This window comes from Triticum dicoccoides, chromosome 3B, assembly GCF_002162155.2.
Source record: "Triticum dicoccoides isolate Atlit2015 ecotype Zavitan chromosome 3B, WEW_v2.0, whole genome shotgun sequence".
NCBI lineage: Eukaryota > Viridiplantae > Streptophyta > Magnoliopsida > Poales > Poaceae > Triticum > Triticum dicoccoides.
In genome coordinates, this window is record NC_041385.1 from 688,356,116 (window position 1) to 688,370,752 (window position 14,637).

At 40.7% G+C, this 14,637-nt stretch overlaps 1 non-coding gene across 1 annotated transcript; it reads left to right on the plus strand.

Annotated features, from left to right (window-relative positions):
- The first annotated feature begins 4,224 nt into the window (after positions 1-4,224).
- Positions 4,225-4,331, plus strand: LOC119282899. The gene has a single exon (XR_005138930.1). It is a non-coding gene; the product is annotated as a small nucleolar RNA R71 (small nucleolar RNA).
- The last annotated feature ends 10,306 nt before the right edge of the window (positions 4,332-14,637 follow it).

The window sequence follows — 14,637 nt, forward strand, 5'->3', positions numbered from 1 at the left end:
CAAGGCATTGGATGATGGTGGTCCTTCTGAGCAACTGAAATGGAGGTTCTCTACAGATTCTACTCCGCCATCCTCCCAACAAGATTTGTAAGACACCACAAGGCTAGACAGTCAACGTAGTTGTGTAGATGATGAGCACATCTCCCCTACTCCACCATCACAGGTGCTTGGTCTAACTTGGCACTATTATATGTGGTTGCATGTTGCGTATGATGATTAGCTTGTATTGCTTCTAACTTTGTTGAATTGCATCTGCTTACTTTACACATAATGCCTGTAAATATGACATATGTTCTTGTTTCTAGAACATACTATATATGATCACACGATGTTCTTACATCAGACTACTGTTCTTGCATATCCCGCATTAGTCACTTATGATAAGGCACCTTTAAGTCGCCACTGTGATATTGGTTGTGTCTTGCATATGATTTCTAGCATGTACTGCTTCTAATTTTTTGAAACGCCATACAGTTTGAACTTGGCAGAGTGATATTGGCTGCATTATTCATATGGTGTCTAGCTTGCAGTGCTTCTAATTTGTTGAAATGGCTTCTGCTCAGTTACCACATCATAGGTGTAAATATTCCACACCATCCTGTTTTTCATACATATTCCATCCTCGCATCATGTGTTTGCCTTTCATCCGAGTAGTGTTCGTCAGTATCATGCATGAATGAGTTCTGAAGAGTGAATTTTATTCCTTTTTCTTATCGGTTTGACTTCACAATGCAAAATCATTACAGCTGAAGGAAATTAGTCCGGCAGTGGATGATTGTGGTCCTTCGGAGCAACTCAAACAGGGGGTCTCTACAGATACTACTCCGCGATCCTCCCAACAAGATTCGCAAGACAACACAAGGCTAGACAGTCAACGTAGCCATGTAGATGATGAGCACATCTCCCCTACTCCACCATCACACGTGCTTGCTCTAACTTGGCACTATTATATGTGGTTGCATGTTGCGTATGATGTCTAGCTTGTATTGCTTCTAACTTTGTTGAATTGCATCTGCTTACTTTACACATAATGCCTGTGAATATGACAGGTGTTCCTGTTTCTAGAACGTACGTGTACATGATGACCACATCTCCCCTACTTCACCATGTGGTTGCGTTTTCCGTATGATGTCCAGTTTGTATTGCTTCTGATTATGTTGAATTGCATCTGCATATCTTTAAAACTTATACCTGCAACGGTCACTTACCCATAAGACACATTTAACTTGGGACTTTGATGTAGGTTTCATCTTGCATTGTCTTGTAGCTTGTACTGCTTCTAATTTCTTTAAATGGCACTTACGACGAGACACTTTTTACCTGATAGAGTGATATTGGTTGCATGTTCATATGGTGCCTAACTTTGATTTCTTCTAATTTTGTTGAAATGCCTTCCGCTTATTGTTTTTTCATACATATTCCATCCTCCTATCGTACGTGTGAATATGAAACACTGTCTTTTTTTGTATATATTCCATCCTCCTATCCCGCGCTTGCCTTACATCAAAGTAGTGTTCGTCTGTATCATGCATCAACCAGTTATGCGGAGCTAATTTTATTCATCTTCTTGTGGTTTTGACTTCATAAGGCAATATCAGAAAATAGAAAGGAAAATAGTAACTTAGGGGATGTTGGTGGTCCTCCGCACCGATGCAAACATAGACTCTCTAGATTTCCCACTCCTACTGCTAATGAAGTTGGAGTCCCAAGTCTACATGATGAGTTCATCTCCCATACTCCACCATCGCAGGTGCTTGCTCTAAGTTGACAGTGTGATAATTGGTTTCATGTTGCATATGTTGTCTAGTCTGTATTTCTTTTATTTTGATTAAATTGCACCTGCTGAGTTTAAACGTTATACATGTGCATATGACATGGCTTTCTGTGTCTAGAATACACTGCATCTATCTATCGTACCATGTTCTTACATCAAAGTACTGCTGTTGTGTATCCCGCATCAGTCACTCATGATTGGACGCTTTTAACATGGCAGTTTGATAGTGGTTGCATCTTGCATTGATTTCTACGTTGTACTACTTCTAATTTTTCGAATTGCCACTTATGACAAGACACTTTTAACTTGGCAGAGTAATATTGGTTGCATCTTTCATATGGTGTCTAGCTAGCATTACTTCTATTTTCTTGAAAATCCTTCTGCTTAGTTTACACATCGTAGCTATGAATATGTCATGCCGTCCTATTTTTCTTACATATTCCAACCTCATACGATTGTCTTACATCAAAGTATTCCTTGTTTGTATCATGCATCAATGAGTTCTGAAGAGCGATTATATTCTTTTGTGTTGTGGGTACGGCTTGACATGGCAAAGTCAAAAAAGAGCAAGGAAAATAATATAGTAGGGAGTGGTGTTACTCGTCGGGTGAAACGGAAAAGGATTTGCCGTCGAGATTCTGCTGGTACTTAGAGTGCAGTAGAAGGTCCAAGTACACCGGCTAAATCTACAAACACAGTATCATCTCCTCCACCAGCCGCAACATCTTCTTCAACTGTACCGGCATCTCAACGAGTTACTCGTTCATTTGCTCCGGAATTGGCCAGTTCCCAAACTGCCTTCACACCTAACACTACTTCCGAAGCACTGCTGACACAACAGGACTTGGCAAGATCAGATGAACCTCATGAGCATCAACACCAAGACGGTACCTGACCGAGTCAAGTTGCAGTTGCAGGCTCCTTTATATGTACTCTCACAGTTTGATGTACACTAACATTTTCCATATTCGTTGTTGAACTAGCACCACGGTGTAAGCGAAAACATACATCAGGGATAATGCTTGACAGATTAACAAAATCTAAAGGAGGAAGAATGGAAATCCATTTTGAGGCGGGTTTAAAAAGGCCACATGATGCTACAGGGTCAGCCAAGTTAGTATCAGAGGCAACCATTGCCGTTAGGTGTCATGCACATATCCTCCCGACGTGGATCCAGTTCAGGAATGAGAAAGACAATACCTAGTTTAACACCTTCCTTGACCATTTATCCATAAGTAATGTTATTCATTGCAATTAGTAATATTGTCTTGCTCTGTCCCATACTTTCTAGCTTCCTCCTAATAAGACTCACATTCTTTTTTCAACATATGAGGTTCAAGTTGGATCCGAAAGATGATGCAACTGAACAAGAATGCACTCATGTTTTTCAGTCTGCTCTGCGACAGTATCGGTACCACCTTAGAAAATCTCACTTTGAAGGCAAGGCTAAGAATGAAATCGCCCAAACATCTCCAGTGGAATATATTACAGACGAAGACTGGACAACCCTTGTTTAACACTGGTTTGATCCAAAGTATTAGGTAGGCTATATGTATTTTATCATACCACATATTGAACTTGTATTTATGTTGTGCCTTACAAGTGTATCTTCTTCTAGGCTAAGTGTTTGAAGAACAAGACCAACCGTTCTAAAGTGAAATTCTGTAGTCACTGCATCAACTGAAGATATTGCCCCACAGTGAGCTTTCGGATTTGGAATTGGTTGCGCAGGCAGCCTTGCTTCATTTTCTCCCACCATACTATCCATTTTGCTCACAAGCATCTTAACAGTATCCTTTTAGCCATTAACTTCATTTGTCATCTTGCTCATCAATTCCAACTGCATTTTCATGATTTCCTCCATTCCATTTGACTGAACATTTTGTTGTTCATTCTGTCTTGGCACTTGAAATTGACTTGGATGATTTGGTGGTGGATTTCCTTGTATTGTCGATCCACTTGCATATGACTGATTGTTCTTGTACGACAAGTTTGGATGGTTCCTCCAAGAAGGATTGTAGCTGTTTGAGAATGGACCTTGACTTTGGGCATAACTTACTTCTGAAACCGATGATCCAATTGCTGAATAGAAGGTGCATTCTGTTGAAGGATGACCTGCTTGGCCACATACATCACACATTTGAGGCACACTTACTGAAGCTACGGAAGTACCGATGCAATTTGACATGATACTATCCATCTTCTTGTTCAAGATGTCAATCTGAGCCACCATGCTATCATTTGCAGACACATTATACACACCAGGATGTGGTGGTGCTATTGATCTTTCACTTGACCATTGGAAATGATGAGACGCCATGCTTTCAATCAATGCAAATGCTTCATCAAGAGTTTTGTTCATAATTCCTCCTCCCGCAGCAGAATCAACAAAGGCTCTGGTTTGAGTGGACAGCCCTTTGTAAAAGGTTTGTAACACTAGCCATCTTTCTAAACCATGATGAGGACACATTCTGATTAAAGAGTTGAATCTTTGCCATGCATCATACAAACTCTCTCCATCATATTGAGTAAACCTTGTTAACTTGTCCCTATATTCAGCAGCTTTTGTCGGTGGAAAGTATCTCTCAAGAAATGTCTGCAATAAAGTCTCCCAAGTATCCTTCAGATGTTCAGGCAAGGAGTGAAGCCATACTCTTGCTCCATCTCTCAAGGAAAATGGGAATAGTGATAATCTAATAGCACTCGGAGAAACTCCATTTTCCTTGAGGGTGTTACAATACTCCAAGAAAGTCCTGATATGCTCATGGGGGTCTTCTAAAGCTGTTCCACCAAATCTGGACTGTTGCACCATGTTAATCAGAGCAGGCTTCAATTCAAAATTATTCGCCTGAATAATCGGTTGCACTATTTCTCCTGGTATCCCATGATCTCTTGGGATCCACAAGTCCCTGAGCAAAGGTACTGGATCAGGCATCTTTTCTTCTTCTTGATCTTGCAATGTTTCAGCAACTTGAAACCGTATTTGATTCTCTCTTCTTCTTCTTCTCAATAAGGTCCTTTCAATTTCTGGATCAAACGACTCTAGTGAATATTCAGGTTGAAGCATAAGACAATTTCCTGTAAAAGTTCCTGAAATTGACACATGCTAGTTTCTCTCAAAACTGCAGCCAATGTGAGGAAATTGTTAGTTGCCAGCAATACTACATAATCGACCTAAAATAAATTCTGATCTGCTTCTACTAATGTGCTAATGAAATTTAAATCCCCGGCAACGGCGTCAAATTGATCGTATGTAATATAGCAGGGTTTTTACGCCCAAACTACGGATGTCGTGTTCTCCACAGGGATCTAGGACTTCGAAGCACACCCTCGAAACATTCAGAACAACCAGACAGATGAATCAAACAGTAATGACAACAAGAAATTACTAGAGCAAGGTAAAACAAAAATAACATGCAGCAAAGGTAAATGGTTCAGACATCACACAAAACTCAAGCAACCAATAAAAGAGACAGCAGCTCACAGGAGTATAACAACTAACTTAATATCCAGCAAGTGCAACAACAATTCAGCAAGAACAAACACATAAGGGATCTCACACATATAGTAGCAGAATACTAACAAACACATGACAAGTATGAACTGAACATATTATCAGTAGCATAGAGTAGATGATGGAACTATCTCAAACATCACAGGCAACAGAAGAATATTACAAGTTGAACCACCTAGTTTTCTCACGAACACATCAACAGTTAACTGAGATTCAGATTTCAAGCTGCAGAATATTCAGAACAAAAATTCAAAAAACTACAGTAAGAGAAGAGAGATTCAGGGTTGTCTCCTGCGCTGTAGATGTTGTAGGCGAAGGAGAGCAGCAGGGACGAAGACGATCAATGAAGCCAAGTTGGAGAGGATCCACAACTCTGTTTCTTGAGGTTGAAGACGAGGAAGTGCAGCAGGTTGGCGTCGTTGTTGGAGAGGAGCGGTGGATCGGGCGCCTCCACCAATCTCTCGGCGCCCTCTTCTCCCTTTCTCTCCTTCGATCTGGTTCCCTGCTCGTTCCCCTCAATCCCCTGCTTCGATCTGGTGGTGGTTGAGTGGTGGAAGGCAGCGAGGAGTTGGAGAGCAGCAAGTCGGCGATCAGGGGCGGCATCCAGATGGAACAGCCTCCGATCTCGTCTTGTTCTTCCTTCCCTCGATCCCCCTTTTCTTGTCTGATTCGATCTGGTGGTAGGTGAGTCTGGAAGGCAGCGAGGAGTTGGAGAGCAGCAAGTCGGCGATCAGGGGCGGTAGCCAGATGGAACGGCCTCCGATCTCATCTTCTTCTTCCTTCCCTCGATCCCCCTTTTCTTGCCTAATTCGATCTGGTGGAAGGTGAGTCTAGAAGGCAGCGAGGAGTTGGTGAGAAAAAGGCAGTCGGGTTGATGATCTTCTTTCCTTCAACCCCCTCAACTCCCCTTCTTTCTCGTGGCCTCGCGCGTGGGATCAGTGGCCTCTCGCTGGTCGCGCCAGACCAGCCTCTTCTCACACGCCCAAGCAGACATCTGCTCTTCTTTGTCTGACTAGGTGCGTGGGTTCTTTTCAGCTCACCCTTCTAGTTCTAACTCTTCGCACAAGATGATCCCCAGCTTGAAGGTTATAAACACTTTCGATGAAGTTTAGGTGCCTAAATGCACCAGTCCTGCAAGATATGAATAAGTGTTGTAAAAATATCATAATAAGAATATTTTATTAAGAATGAATACTTTATAAGTAAAAACTGTGGTCCAAGGTTTGATTTGTTATGCAAAAAGGCTTGAAATACAATATGAATGAAAGTGCTATCAATTTCCCCCACACCCAGATTTTTGCTTGTCCTCAAGTAAAGAAAAATGATGCTGACACTACCCACACTGCCTAGTAAAGATGCACTATTGGATAGATAGTAATTCCGACAATACTAGAAGTAGGCAACTGTACTCTACTCATGCTAAATTGTGATAAGCAATAATTTATAACACACTGTAATTCAGAGGAGATTCAAATATTTCTCATAGATAAACTTGATCATAAACCCAGAATTCATCGGATCTCGACAAACACACCGCAAAAAGAGTTTACATCGAATAGATCTCCACAAGAGAGGGGGAGAACATTGTATTGAGATCCAAAAAGAGAGAAGAAGCCATCTAGCTAATAACTATGGACCCAAAGGTCTGTGGTAAACTACTCACAACTCATCGAAGGGGCTATGGTGTTGATGTAGAAGCCCTCCATGGTCGATTCCCCCTCTGGCGGAGCGCCGGCGAAGGCTCCAAGATGGGATCTCACGGATAGAAAAGGTTACGGTGGTGGAAATTGTGTTTCATTGGCTCCCTGGATGTTTTCAGGGTACGTAGGCTTATATAGGAGGAAGAAGTACGTCGGTGGCCGCCCGAGGGGCCCACGAGATAGGGGGGCGCGCCGAGAGGGGGTGGGCGCGCCCTCCTATCTCGTGGCCGCCTCGGCTGCTTCTTGACTTGGACTCCAATTCCTTTGGATCATGTTCGTTCCAAAAATCACGCCCCCGAAGGTTTCATTCCATTTGGACTCCGTTTGATATTCCTTTACTTCGAAATACCGAAATAGAAAAAAAACAGCAATACGGGCTGGGCCTCCGGTTAGTAGGTTAGTCCCAAAAATGATATAAATGTGTAAAATAAAGCCCATAAACATCCAAAAGGGGTAATATAATTGCATGGAACAATCAAAAATTATAGATACGTTGGAGACGTATCACATATGTCTATTAACCATGTTCGTACATCAAACTAATGCTCTTTTGTATCCCTCGTCAATCACTTATGATGAGACAGTCACCCCAGTGGGTTACTGTGAGACGCCCTACTCATTTAAAGAGTGCAGTTTCATCTTCCTTAGATGATTCTCAAGAAACGGCAAGGCTAAATGAAGATAGTTAACGTAGCTCTCTAGTTGATGACCACAATTCCCCCACACCACCATTGCAGGTGCTTGCTCTTACTTGGCAGTGTGATATGTGGTTGCATGTTGCATATGGTGTCTACCTTGTAATGCTTCTAATTAGGTTAAATTGCATCTTCTTAGTTAACACATTATACCTGTTAATATGACATGCCTTACTGTTTTTGGTACATACTACGTCTTTCTATTAACCATGTTCTTACATCAAACTACTTTTCTTGTGTATCCCTCATCAATCACTTCTGACGATCCACCTTCAAGTTGACAGTGTAATATTGGTTGCATCTTGCATATCATTTCAAACATGTATTGCCTCTAATTTGTTGAAGTGCCACTTGTAATGAGACACATCTAACTTGGTAGAGTGATTTTGGTTGGATCTTTCATATGGTGTCAAGATTGCATTGCGTCCAATTTGTTGAAATGACTTCTGCTTAGCGTTTTTCATACATATTCCATCCTCCTACAATGTGGTTGCCATACATAAAAGTTGTGTTCGTCAGTATCATGCATCAACGAATTTGGAAGTGCGAATTTCATTCCTTTTTCTTGTGTGTTTACTTGACAAGGGAAAATCTGAAAGGATGAAGGCACAGAATGATGGTGGTCCTCTGGAGCAACCGAAACAGATGATCTCTGCAGATTCTCCTACTACTTGTACTGCAGTGCTAGTTCCAAATCTCATCTCCCCTACTCCACAACCCAAGGTGCTTGCTCTAACATGGCAGTGTGATATCTGGTTGCATGTTGCATATGGTGCCTAGCTTGTATTGCTCCTAATTTGTTAAATTGCATCTCCTTAGCTTACACATTATACATGTGAATATGACATGTCTTCCTGTTTTTGGTACATACTACATCTGCCTATCACACCATCTTCTTACATCAAACTATTGTTCTTGTGTATCCTGCATCTATCGCTTATGATGAGACAGTCACGCCTGTGGGTTTATATGAGACGCGCTACTCTTATAAAGAATGCAATTTCATGCTCTCCACATGATTCTCAAGAAACAACAAGCCTAAATGAAGATATTGAACGTAGCTCTGTACTTGAAGACCGCACTTCCCCTACACCACCATCACAGGTTCTTGCTCTAACTTCGCAGTGTGATATGTGGTTGCATGTTGCATACGGTGTCTAGCTTGTAATGCTTCTAATTAGGGTAAATTGCATCTGCTTAGTTTACACATTATACCTGTGAATATGACATGCCTTCCTATTTTAGGTACACACTACATCTATGTGTTAACCTTGTTCTTACATGAAACTACCTCTCTTCTGTATCCTGCATCAATCACTTACAATGAGTCACCTTTATTCAGTGCATATTGCATATTATTTCTAGCTTGTTGCCATGTATTGCTTATAATTTGGTCAAATACATTTGTTAGGGCACCCTTTTAATTTGGCAGAGTGATATTGGTTTCATCTTTCATATGGTTCCTAGCTTGCATTGATCCTAACAAGTTCAAGCACCTTGTGCTTAGTTTACACTTTATACATCATACATGTCAATATGTCACGCCGTCCTGTTTTTCATACATATTCCATCCTCCTATCATGCGGCTGCCTTACATGAAAGTAGTGTTCGTCAGTATCATGCATCAATGAGTTTTGAAGAGCAAATTTTATTCCTTTTTCTTGTGGGTTTGACATGACAAGGCAAAATCAAGAAAGAGGAAGGGAAAGAGTAAGGAAGGCGATGATGGTGGTCCTATGCAGCAACGTAAACAGAGCATCTGTACCAATTCTCCTTGTGCCGATAGTGCATTACAAGGTCCAAGTCTCCGCTCCCCTACTCCACCATCCAAGGTGCTTGCTCTAACTTGGCAGTGTGATATCTGGTTGCATGTTGCATATGGTGTCTAGCTTGTATTGCCCCTAATTAGTGTAAACTACATCTGCTTAGATTACACATGATACGTGTGAATATGACACACTTTCCTGTTTTTGATACATACTATATCTGTCTATCACACCATGTTCTTACATGAAACTACTCTTCTTGTGTATCCTGCATCAGTCACTTATGATGGGACACCTTTAAGTTGGCAGTGTGATATTGGTTTGCGACTTGAATATGATTTCTAGCATCTATTGCTTCTAGTTTGATGAACGCCACCTATGACGAGATAGTTTTAACTTGGTAGAGTGATATTGATAGCACCTTCCATATGGTGTCTAGTTTGCAGTGCTTCTAATTTGTTGAAGTGCCTCCTTCTTAGTTACCACATCATAGGTGTGAATATGTCAAGCCATCCATTTTTTTGTACATATTCCATCCTCGTATCATGACTTTGCCTTTCATCAGAGTAGTCTTCATCACTATCATGCATCAATCAGTTCTGAAGAGCGAATTATATTCCTTTTTCTTGTCAGTTTGACCTCACAATGCAAAATCAAAAAAGCTGAAGGAAATTGGCAAGGCATTGGATGATGGTGGTCCTTCTGAGCAACTGAAACGGAGGTTCTCTACAGATTCTACTCCGCCATCCTCCCAACAAGATTCGTAAGACACCACAAGGCTAGACAGTCAACGTAGTTGTGTAGATGATGAGCACATCTCCCCTACTCCACCATCACAGGTGCTTGGTCTAACTTGGCACTATTATATGTGGTTGCATGTTGCGTATGATGATTAGCTTGTATTGCTTCTAACTTTGTTGAATTGCATCTGCTTACTTTACACATAATGCCTGTAAATATGACATATGTTCTTGTTTCTAGAACATACTATATATGATCACACGATGTTCTTACATCAGACTACTGTTCTTGCATATCCCGCATTAGTCACTTATGATAAGGCACCTTTAAGTCGCCACTGTGATATTGGTTGTGTCTTGCATATGATTTCTAGCATGTACTGCTTCTAATTTTTTGAAACGCCATACAGTTTGAACTTGGCAGAGTGATATTGGCTGCATTATTCATATGGTGTCTAGCTTGCAGTGCTTCTAATTTGTTGAAATGGCTTCTGCTCAGTTACCACATCATAGGTGTAAATATGTCACACCATCCTGTTTTTCATACATATTCCATCCTCGCATCATGTGTTTGCCTTTCATCCGAGTAGTGTTCGTCAGTATCATGCATGAATGAGTTCTGAAGAGTGAATTTTATTCCTTTTTCTTATCGGTTTGACTTCACAATGCAAAATCATTACAGCTGAAGGAAATTAGTCCGGCAGTGGATGATTGTGGTCCTTCGGAGCAACTCAAACAGGGGGTCTCTACAGATACTACTCCGCGATCCTCCCAACAAGATTTGCAAGACAACACAAGGCTAGACAGTCAATGTAGCCATGTAGATGATGAGCACATCTCCCCTACTCCACCATCACACGTGCTTGCTCTAACTTGGCACTATTATATGTGGTTGCATGTTGTGTATGATGTCTAGCTTGTATTGCTTCTAACTTTGTTGAATTGCATCTGCTTACTTTACACATAATGCCTGTGAATATGACAGGTGTTCCTGTTTCTAGAACATACGTGTACATGATGACCACATCTCCCCTACTTCACCATGTGGTTGCGTTTTCCGTATGATGTCTAGTTTGTATTGCTTCTGATTATGTTGAATTGCATCTGCATATCTTTAAAACTTATATCTGCAATGATCACATCCCCATAAGACACATTTAACATGGGACTGTGATGTAGGTTTCATCTTGCATTGTCTTCTAGCTTGTACTGCTTCTAATTTCTTTAAATGGCACTTACGACGAGACACATTTTACCTGATAGAGTGATATTGGTTGCATGTTCATATGGTGCCTAACTTTGATTTCTTCTAATTTTGTTGAAATGCCTTCCGCTTACTGTTTTTTCATACATATTCCATCCTCCTATCGTACGTGTGAATATGAAATGCTGTCTTTTTTTGTATATATTCCATCCTCCTATCCTGCGCTTGCCTTACATCAAAGTAGTGTTCGTCTGTATCATGCATCAACCAGTAATGCAGAGCTAATTTTATTCATCTTCTTGTGGTTTTGACTTCATAAGGCAATATCAGAAAATAGGAAGGAAAATAGTAACTTAGGGGATGTTGGTGGTCCTCCGCACCGATGCAAACATAGACTCTCTAGATTTCCCACTCCTACTGCTAATGAAGTTGAAGTCCCAAGGTTACATGATGAGTTCATCTCCCATACTCCACCATCGCAGGTGCTTTCTCTAAGTTGACAGTGTGATAATTGGTTTCATGTTGCATATGTTGTCTAGTCTGTATTTCTTTTATTTTGATTAAATTGCACCTGCTGAGCTTAAACGTTATACATGTGCATATGACATGGCTTTCTGTGTCTAGAATACACTGCATCTATCTATCATACCATGTTCTTACATCAAAGTACTGCTATTGTGTATCCCGCATCAGTCACTCATGATTGGATGCTTTTAACATGGCAGTTTGATAGTGGTTGCATCTTGCATTGATTTCTACGTTGTACTACTTCTAATTTTTTGAATTGCCACTTATGACAAGACACTTTTAACTTGGCAGAGTAATATTGGTTGCATCTTTCATATGGTGTCTAGCTAGCATTACTTCTATTTTCTTGAAAATCCTTCTGCTTAGTTTACACATCGTAGCTGTGAATATGTCATGCCGTCCTGTTTTTCTTACATACTCCAACCTCATACGATTGTCTTACATCAAAGTATTGCTTGTTTGTATCTGCATCAATGAGTTCTGAAGAGCGATTATATTCTTTTGTGTTGTGGGTACGGCTTGACATGGCAAAGTCAAAAAAGAGCAAGGAAAATAATATAGTAGGGAGTGGTGTTACTCGCCGGGTGAAACGGAAAAGGATTTGCCGTCGAGATTCTGCTGGTACTTAGAGTGCAGTAGAAGGTCCAAGTACACCGGCTAAATCTACAAACACAGTATCACCTGCTCCACCAGCCGCAACTTCTTCTTCAACTGTACCGGCATCTCAACGAGTTACTCATTCGTTTGCTCCGGAACTGGCCAGTTCCCAAGCTGCCTTCACACCTAACACTACTTCCGAAGCACTGCTGAGACAACAGGACTTGGCAAGATCAGATGAACCTCATGAGCATCAACACCAAGACGGTACCTGACCGAGTCAAGTTGCAGTTGCAGGCTCCTTTATATGTACTCTCACAGTTTGATGTACACTAACATTTTCCATATTCGTTGTTGAACTAGCACCACGGCGTAAGTGGAAACATACATCAGGGATAATGCTTGACAGATTAACAAAATCTAAAGGAGGAAGAATGGAGATCCATTTTGAGGCGGGTTTAAAAAGGCCACATGATGCTACAGGGTCAGCCAAGTTAGTATCAGAGGCAACCATTGCCGTTAGGTGTCATGCACATATCCTCCCGACGTGGATCCAGTACAGGAATGAGAAAGACAATACCTAGTTTATCCATAAGTAATGTTATTCATTGCAATTAGTAATATTGTCTTGCTCTGTCCCATACTTTCTAGCTTCCTCCTAATAAGACTCACATTATTTTTTCAACATATGAGGTTCAAGTTGGATCCGAAAGATGATGCAACTGAACAAGAATGCACTCATGTTTTTCAGTCTGCTCTACGACAGTATCGGTACCACCTTAGAAAATCTCACTTTGAAGGCAAGGCTAAGAATGAAATCGCCCAAACATCTCCAGTGGAATATATTACAGACGAAGACTGGACAGCCCTTGTTTAACACTGGTTTGATCCAAAGTATTAGGTAGGCTATATGTATTTTATCATACCACATATTGAACTTGTATTTATGTTGTGCCTTACAAGTGTATCTTCTTCTAGGCTAACTGTTTGAAGAACAAGACCAACCGTTCTAAAGTGAAATTCCAACAGAGAACAGGATGTCGTAGCTATATTGCACACTACGAGGCTCTTGTAAATAGCTGCTACTTCCTTCTTTTTTCTGTGCCATATTATCGTATCTATATTGACTTGTTATAAATACAGAGGAAATCCCGTGCGGACCAAAAAGAACCTGAACCGAATGCAGTGCAAATCTTCAAGGATTGCCACACCAACAAGATGAAGGGCATGAGCACACCAGTTCAAGCCGCTGTTGTAAGTCCTTACTCCTCCTGCCTTTGAACTGATTGGTACTTGATGTGTTCATTTAACTACTTGGTTTGCAGCGAATGTCAGTTACTCTGTTCACTTTTATACACACTTATCTTAATGTATCATTTCACCTTACATGGTTTAAAAGAGATGAAGGATATTCTTTTGGTCTTGATCTGTAATCTAGTTGTTATGTTCACGTGCGCACACAATGATAAAATAGCATATTTGTTTTATATCTATTTTCCCATGATACGAATGATGTCATACTATGTTCATCCTAATTTAAACCATGTCTCTCTATCCTTAGATGTCAATGAATGTGAGGAAATAGACAATATAGTAGGCATGCTACATGGACATATGTTCCGAAAGTGATTTTATTATGTAGTTGGCACTATAATACATGCTAATGCATTATAGTAGTTTACCAAAATAAGTTATGTATAAACGTGTAACCTACTTTGTTTGTTTTTGTCTCATTAGTAACTTATCCGGTACACTAATCTACAAGTTCAAACTTTCAGGAAGCTATGGAACAAATGATTGAACAACCACAACCACCTGAAGGTGACGAGGCTACCACAGGCACAATGTCACCTCTTGCTGCAGTGCGTCAGTATTTCTCCACTAACAGTGCAAAAAACACCTTCCTGCGTAATTCTGGGTTGGTTGTCAAGGTAACCTCATCCAAATCACCCACTGAACAAAATCTTCCTGCTAGACAGAGTGATATATCTGTGCTCCAGACACAAGTACAATCCCTACATCGTTTCGGAAACAAGAATAGTGGTTGACAAATGTCGTCAAGATATGAATGGTTTTGAAACCATACTATCAGACATTCGCTTCATTGTTCAAGAGCAAT